The sequence below is a fragment of the Nomascus leucogenys genome, chromosome 5, assembly GCF_006542625.1.
Source record: "Nomascus leucogenys isolate Asia chromosome 5, Asia_NLE_v1, whole genome shotgun sequence".
Taxonomy (NCBI): domain Eukaryota; kingdom Metazoa; phylum Chordata; class Mammalia; order Primates; family Hylobatidae; genus Nomascus; species Nomascus leucogenys.
Window position 1 is genome coordinate 70,854,483 of NC_044385.1, and position 7,796 is coordinate 70,862,278.

General features: G+C 47.0%; 1 pseudogene; it reads left to right on the forward strand.

Moving 5' to 3' along the window:
• Positions 1-5,549: 5,549 nt before the first annotated feature.
• On the forward strand, positions 5,550-6,915 carry LOC100605901 (annotated as a pseudogene).
• Positions 6,916-7,796: the final 881 nt, after the last annotated feature.

Below are 7,796 nucleotides of genomic sequence, written 5' to 3' on the forward strand. Positions count from 1 at the left end.
ACAGATAGAATATTCCATAAAGAGAAGGACTAGAAAGTGGGTTTTATTTTTAAATAATTATAATAAATTATCAACTTTACCTTTAAAGCACTGAACAGAAGATTTAAAATGTAAGTTTAAATTCCATTCTCAAGAAGGAACATGGGGATCATTTTAAAAGCATTAACTTGCTTGTCCTATGCAGGAAAGGCCCCAGAAGAGCAGAGACTGAAGTCTCTACACAGATTGAATTGCATTTTGATCGCTATTTCAGGTACAACCACCACTTCATTATCTGCATGTGAATTTCCCATGGGCTGTTTCCATTCCCAGACCACCTTGAACCTCTTACCCAACACCAATCAGGTCTCCCATGGTCACACCACAATATGTGCACAGGGGATATGAAATCATCTAAAATTCAGACCAAAAGAGTTTAGGCAGCCAAATCCATTGAGTGGGAAGAAATCCATCAAATTTAATTCAAAGTATATTATAGTTTATCCACTATTTTGGGAGAATTCTATTATTGCTTGCTTCTAATAGCAAAGTTAATGAAGAATTGATTGCTGTTTCAATGAGATCTCTCTGCACACATTTACCAAGAACTCACCTAAATTGTAGCTCATTTTTAATGTGGAACAGAAAACTCAGCTTGTGCCTACATTTCTCATAACAAGTCATTCTAGAATGATTCTAACAATACATTTCAGTAAATTGTATTATACTTAGATCACCAGCAGAAATCTGGAATAATTGAGTCGTTGAAGAATAAACACTAAAGGCAGGACAAGGGTGTCAATCGTGGAGCAAGAACTTCATTCAGTACACTGAGGTAATGTCCAGAATTCTTCAAAGGCTGCACTGGGGATACTGTTTAACACAGAACTCTCCAGTTGGTTCAAGAGGAGCTGGGAGAGGTCTCTGTAAGAGTAAGAAGCCTGGTTTCTATTTATTTATTTTTGGGGGCAGGCATGCCTTCTTCAAACAAAAATTAAGCCCAGGCATACAGAACCTGGATCTCATACAGACAGGGTCTCATTCTGTTGCCCAGGCTGGAGTGCAGTGGTGCGATCACGGCTTACTAGAGCCTGGACCTCCAGGCTCAGTGGATCCTCCCACCTCAACCTCCTGAGTAGTTGGGACTGCAGGCGCCAGCCACCAAGCCTGGCAAAATTGTAGAGACAGCATTTCGCCATGTTGGCCAGGCTGATCTCAAACTCCTGGCTAGGCTCATCTCAAACTCCTGGACTCAGGTGACCCACCCACCTCGGCCTCCTAAAGTGCTGGGATTACAGGCTTGAGCCACTATGCCTGGCCTGAACAGCTTTCTTTATTTTTGTTTGTTTTTTTTGTTTGAGACGGAGTCTTGCTCTGTAGCCCAGGCTGGAGTGCAGTGGTGCAATCTCGGCTCACTGCAAGCTCCGCCTCCCAGGTTCATGCCATTCTCCTGCCTCAGCCTCCCGAGTAGCTGGGACTACAGGCGCCTGCCACCCAAGCCCGGCTAATTTTTTTGGTACTTTTAGTATAGATGGGGTTTCACCATGTTAGCCAGGATGGTCTCGATCTCCTGACCTCGTGATCCGCCTGGGCCTCCCAAAGTGCTGAGATTACAGGCATGAGCCACCGTGCCCGGCGAACATCATCTTATATTGTTTATTACTATTACTATTATTATTGAGACAGAGTCTTGCTTTGTTGCCCAGGCTGGACTGCAGTGGTGTGATCTCAGCTCACTGCAACCTCCACCTCCCGGGTTCAAGCGATTCTCCCGCCTCAGCCTCCTGAATAGCTGGGATTACAGGTGCATGCCACCAGGTCAAGCTAATTTTTGTATTTTTGGTTGAGACGGGGTTTCTCCATGATGTCCAGGCTGGTCTCCAACTCCTGGCCTCAAGTGTTCTGCCCGTCTTGGCCTCCCAAAGTGCTGGGATTACAGGTGTGAGGCACCGCACCCAGCCCTATATTGTTATCATACTGTTGATGGCAGCAGTGGGCCATCTGGTGTGCCGCTGCCATCACACTGGCCACTGCAAGGAGGGTACAGGGAGGAGGCAGACAGCCCCCACCCCTCTACCGCCGATTCCTCCACCCCTCCACCCCACCGCAACCCCCCCACCCCCAGCCCGCCACCCTGGGGGCCGCCACAATGGGGCCTGGCCAAGTCGCCCACCTGGCGAGGGGGAGATCCAGGCCACCCCTAAGAGCCAGGACCACAGCGGGAGCTTTCAGCAATATCGCCCCTACCCGAGATGCCGGTCCAGGCCCAGTGAGGACCTAGAGCCCCTGCCCCAGGCTTGGACGGGGCGCTGCCAGTTGCCGGTGGGAGGCGCTGGGAGCCAGTGACAAGTGGGAACTCTGCCCCTTACAAGTTACTGGGGCGGGACCTCCCCAGGTACAACTGCAGCTGCCTAAGCTACAGCAGCAACTCCAGCACCTCTGTGCTCTTGGGAGCCGGGGGTAGGCAGGAGCTCCGCACTCCTGGGCGGGGCTACAGCCTCCCAAGTCTTGGCTGTGAATCAGGGCCTCCAGCTCCACGCAACAGGCAGGAGCCCCACCCCACCCCACTGAAAACTGGGGCTGCAGTGCCAGGTATCCTGCAGGATTGGGGGGCCTGGGAAGGCCCCCCCATGCCCTTGCTGATTCAGAGGTGCCTACTCCCACTGCCTAGCATCTCCCCACTCCCAGGGCCTGCTCTGATCTTAGAGCAGGATTGGGGTCGAGCCCAGGCACTGTCACAGCCAGGCCAGGTATGCGTAGGCTTGGGCCAGTGCTGACATGCCATCCCTCTGCCACCTCGGCCCCCTCTGGATTTTGGGTGCTGAGGAGCACAGAAGGGGAAGGTGAGGGTGGCTGGGTAGTGGCCTGCAGGTGCCCTTTGGTGCCAGCACCCTGCCATGGATGGCAGCAGGAGGCAGACAGGCTCCTGGGCAGAATGGGGCTGGTTCCCAGTAAGGCCGAACTACAGGCCAGTGAGGGCCTGAAGGCTGAGCACTGGGCTACCAGTTCATGAATTGGAACGGGGACTTGTGGTGCCTCCTCTGGGCTGCCCATGGCTGCCCATGGACGAATCGACTGGTACTTTTCCCCCCTGAAGTCCATAAAAGCCTCAGGCTCAGCCAGAGCAGGGCAGAGGGCAGAAGATGGAGAGACAACAGGAGGACCAGCTGTAAAGAGGAGCTACCCTCTCTGCTGAGAGCTTCAGAGGCCTGCAGAGACGTCTGCATAGCCTGCGGAGAGGAGCAACCCTTTCCAGGGCCTCCTCTCTGCCACCCTCTCCAGGGCCTTCTCTCTGCTGAAAGCTGAACACTCAATGAGAGGACTTGCCTACAGAAAGGAGTTATCCACTGTGGGTCTCTTCTGAACTGTTCTAACACTAAATAAAACTCCTCTTCGTCTTCTTCACCCTTCACATGTCTGCATACCTCATTCTTCCTGGATGCAGGACAAGAACTCAGGCAAAAGCGCCACCAGCCACAGAGGTTTCCAGGAAGAAAACTGACACCCTAGAGATCCCGTAACATTGCTATTTTCTTCCACTGAGGCCTAAGCTGATTTTCAATGACAATGACCCTGATATACTGTTGAGTGGTTTGAATGACAGATGTAATCAGAACTATGCTATGAAGATTTTGCCATCAAATGTGCATTAGGGACTTATTTCCTATCAAATTAGGCACATATTTTGTATAAAATTCATGCTACCTGAATGATCCAAGTGAGTAATGCAAATATTATTGGCACAACATTGTCATTTAAGCAACAAAAATTTACTATCAAGTACTATATATTGCATATATCAAATATCCCATATATCTTAGCCTGAGTTCCTCAAAATAAGAGACAAAGCTCACATGCAGAGTGTATTTGAAAAAATGGAGCCAGTGGGCATGAATGTCAGCAGGGGCAGTGAAACAGGGAAGGAAGGAAGGCACTAAGATGAGTACCGAGTTGGCTATCACTGAGGCCCCTTTAAAATTGTTTTCCAGGGCCGGCACGGTGGGTCATGCCTGTAATCCCAGCACTTTGGGAGGCCGAGGTGAGCAGAACAAGAGGTCAGGAGTTAGAGACCAGCTTGGCCAACATGGTGAAAACCCATCTCTACTAAAAATACAAAAATTAGCTGGGTGTGATGGTAGGTACCTGCAATCCCAGATACTTTGGAGCCTGAGGCAGGAGAATCACTTGAACCTGGGAGGTGGAGGTTGCAGTGAGCTGAGATTGTGCCACTGCACTCCAGCCTGGATGACAAGAGCAAGACTCTGTCTCAAAAATAAATAAATAAAATAAAAATAAACATGTTTTCCAGGAGGCCAGGTGTGAAGGTTCACACCTGTAATCCCAGAACTTTGAAAGCCAAGGTGGGCAGAGCAGTAAGCCAAGATCGCACCACTGTACTTCAGCCTGGGTGACAGAGGGAGACTTTGTCTCAAAAAAAAGAAAAAAAAAAAAAGGTGTCCTGTTACCACTGTGCTTTAGAATTGATTGCCACAATTTGAATTTGAATATTAATCTAATTCTGATTAAATACCTTTTAATTAATATCTTATAGAGTTGTTTAGATTTACTGAGCACAACCTCATTAATACATGTGAAAATGTGTCCGGAATTGGTTCCTTCCTGGGTTCTTGGTCTCGCTGACTTCAAGAATGAAGCTGTGGACCCTCGCGGTGAGAGTTACAGTTCTTACAGATGGTGTGTCTGGAGTTTGATCCTTCAGATGTGCCCTGAGTTTCTTCCTTCTGGTGGGTTCGTGGTCTTGCGGACTTCAGGAGTAAAGCTGCAGACCTTCACAGTGAGTGTTACAGCTCTTAAAGGTGGTGCGTCCGGAGTTGTTTGTTCCTTCTGGTGGGTTCATGATCTCGCTGACTTCAGGAGTGAAGCCACAAACCTTCGCAGTGAGTGTTACAGCTGTTAAAGACGGCATGCCTGGAGTTGTTTGTTCCTCCCGGTGGGTTCGTGGTCTCACTGACTTCAGGAGTAAAGCCGCTGACCTTTGCAGTTATCGTTACAGCTCATAAAGATAGCGCGGACCCAAAGAGTGAGCAGCAGCAAGATTTATTGTGAAGAGTGAAAAAACAAACCTTCTACAGTGTGGAAGGGGACCCGAGTGGGTTGCCACAGCCGGCCAGGGTGGACAGCTTTTATTCCCTTATTTGGCCCCGCCCACATCCTGCTCATTGGTCCATTTTACAGAGCGCTGATTGGTCACTTTTACAGAGTGCTGATTGGTCCATTTTTATGGAGTGCTGATTGGTGCATTTACAAACCTTTAGCTAGACACAGAGCGCTGATTGGTGCGCTTTTACAGAGTGCTAATTGGTGCATTTACAAACCTTTAGCTAGACACAGAGCACTGATTGTTGTGTTTATAATCCTTTAGCTAGACAGAAAAGTTCTCAAAGTCCCCACCTGACCCAGAAGTCCAGCTGGCTTCACTTCAAAAACACAGTAAGATCTCACAAATTCAGACTGCATTAATCACCAGGATTCATGGACTGAGAGTAAATTTACATTTGTATTACCTTTTGTTTTTAAAGGGTCTGCTTAGAAATTAAGCATGTAAAGGAACGTGAAGCCGGAGCTGCAGGCGCTTTTTCTGCCCATGGTGTCTTAGATTCATTCTTAAGGAACCGAAAACTTAATCTTCCAAAATGTCAAAAAGACCATCTTATGCCCCACCTCCCACCCCAGCTCCTGCAACACAAATGCAGGATACACAATGGATTGTGGGATACAATGCATTCAGTCAGCTCACCGACAGCAACTACAGGCTGGGAGGAAACCCGGCCAACAACAGCTGGGTCATGGCATCCTCTGCTATTACGATTCCAAAACCCTGAAAGCCACCAAATAAGCTGCTGATGCCCTACGTGAGGTACAGCAGAAAGGTCTGAGACCAAGTAAAGGCTTCCAACCCTGACCTAAAGTTGTGGGAGATTAGCTAGATTATTGGTGGCATGTGGCAAGATCTCACTGATGAAAAACAAGAATATTTAAATGAATGCAAAGCAGAAAAGATAGAGTACAATGAATCTATGAAGGCCTATCATAATTCCCCCGTATACCTTGCTTATATAAATGCAAAAAGTCGTGCAGAAGCTGCTTTAGAGGGAGAAAGTCGACAGAGACAGTCTCGCTTGGAGAAAGGAGAACCATACATGAGCATTCAGCCTACTGAAGATCCAGATGATTATGATGATGGGTTTTCAGTGAAGCATACAGCCACCACCCATTTCCAGAGAAACCACCTCCTCATCAGTGAAATCCTTAGTGGGAGTGTGGTGGCAGACGTTTGGTCAGTTGTCACAACAGCTAGAATGCAGGTCCTCAAACGACAGGTCCGATCCTTAATGGTTCATCGCGAAAACTAGAAGCTGAACTTCTTCAAATAGAGGAACGACACCAGGAAAAGAAGAGGAAATTCCTGGAAAGCACAGATTCACTCAACAATGAACTTAAAACATTGTGCCGTCTGAAAGTAGAAGTGGATATGGAGAAAACTGCAGCTGAGATTGCACAGGCAGAGGAACAGTCCCGCAAAGGGCAGGAGGAAAGGCAGAAGGAGGCAGCAGAGGAAGCTGAGTGTAGTCAGAGCAACATCCTTCCTGAGGAATAACAAGCAGCCAACAAAGGCGAGGAGAAGAAAGATGACGACAACATTCCAATGGAGACAGAGGAGACACAGCTTGAAGAAATGACAGAGAGCCAACAGAATGATGAAGAAGGCACGTCTACTCCTGAGGACGAGAGTGGCAGGAGGGGGTCGACAGTATGGCAGAGGAAGGAACCAGTGATAGTAACACTGGCTCAGAGAGCAACAGCACAACAGTGGAGGAGCCACCAACAGATCCCATACCAGAAGATGAGAAAAAAGAATAAATGTTGCCTTGTTTTATGTGTTCTAAATACTTTTTTAAATGAAAAAATGTTTTTTGGTTTAAAAAAAAAAAGAAATTAAGCATGTAGGCAAGGCGCAGTGGCTCACGCCTGTAAACCCAACAGTTTGGGAGGCCGAGGTGGGTGGACCACTTGAGGTCAGGAATTTGAGACCATCCTGGCCAACATGGTGAAACCCTGTTTCTACTAAAAGTACAAAAATTATCTGGGCATGATGGCGCACGCCTGTAGTCCCAGCTACTCCGGAGGCTAAGCAGAATTGCTTGAACCCAGGCAGTGGAAGTTGCAGTTACTCGAGATCATGCCATTGCACTCCAGCCTGGGTGACAGAGCAAGATCTATCCAAAAAAAAAAAAGAAAAAAAATTCGAGAAATTAAGCATGTAAAACCTGGCTCCAAATAGCATTTTAAAATATTTATATCTATCATTAGCTATAAACAATTATATCTTGGCAGTTATCTCTAAAACTGGCCATAATATGAGCTGGCTACAGAGGCTGGTAATCCCAGCTACTCAGGAGGCTGAGTATGGGAGGATTGCTTGAGCCCAAGAGCGGAAGACCAGCCTGGGAAAAATAGTGAGACTCTGTCTTTAAAAAAAAAAACAACTAAAACTGGCCATAATAAACATTCAATAGTCATTTGCTGAAGGAATTAAAATTTTAAATTGTAGTTGCAGAGCAACTTAATAATTAAGGAATGGGTCTTCTCTGATCCTCTAATAGCTTGATTCTAGTCATTGTGTATACTTTAAATTTATTAAAGTATGTTTTGGAGAATCATTCTATAAATCAGATGTTCCTCTACATCTAAATGCCTCCAGGCAGTCTGAATTTATGATGCTTCTTTTGGTAAAAATAGGGAAAATCTAAGGATAGAACAATAAGATTCTATTGAATATTTCACAAGTAGTTACA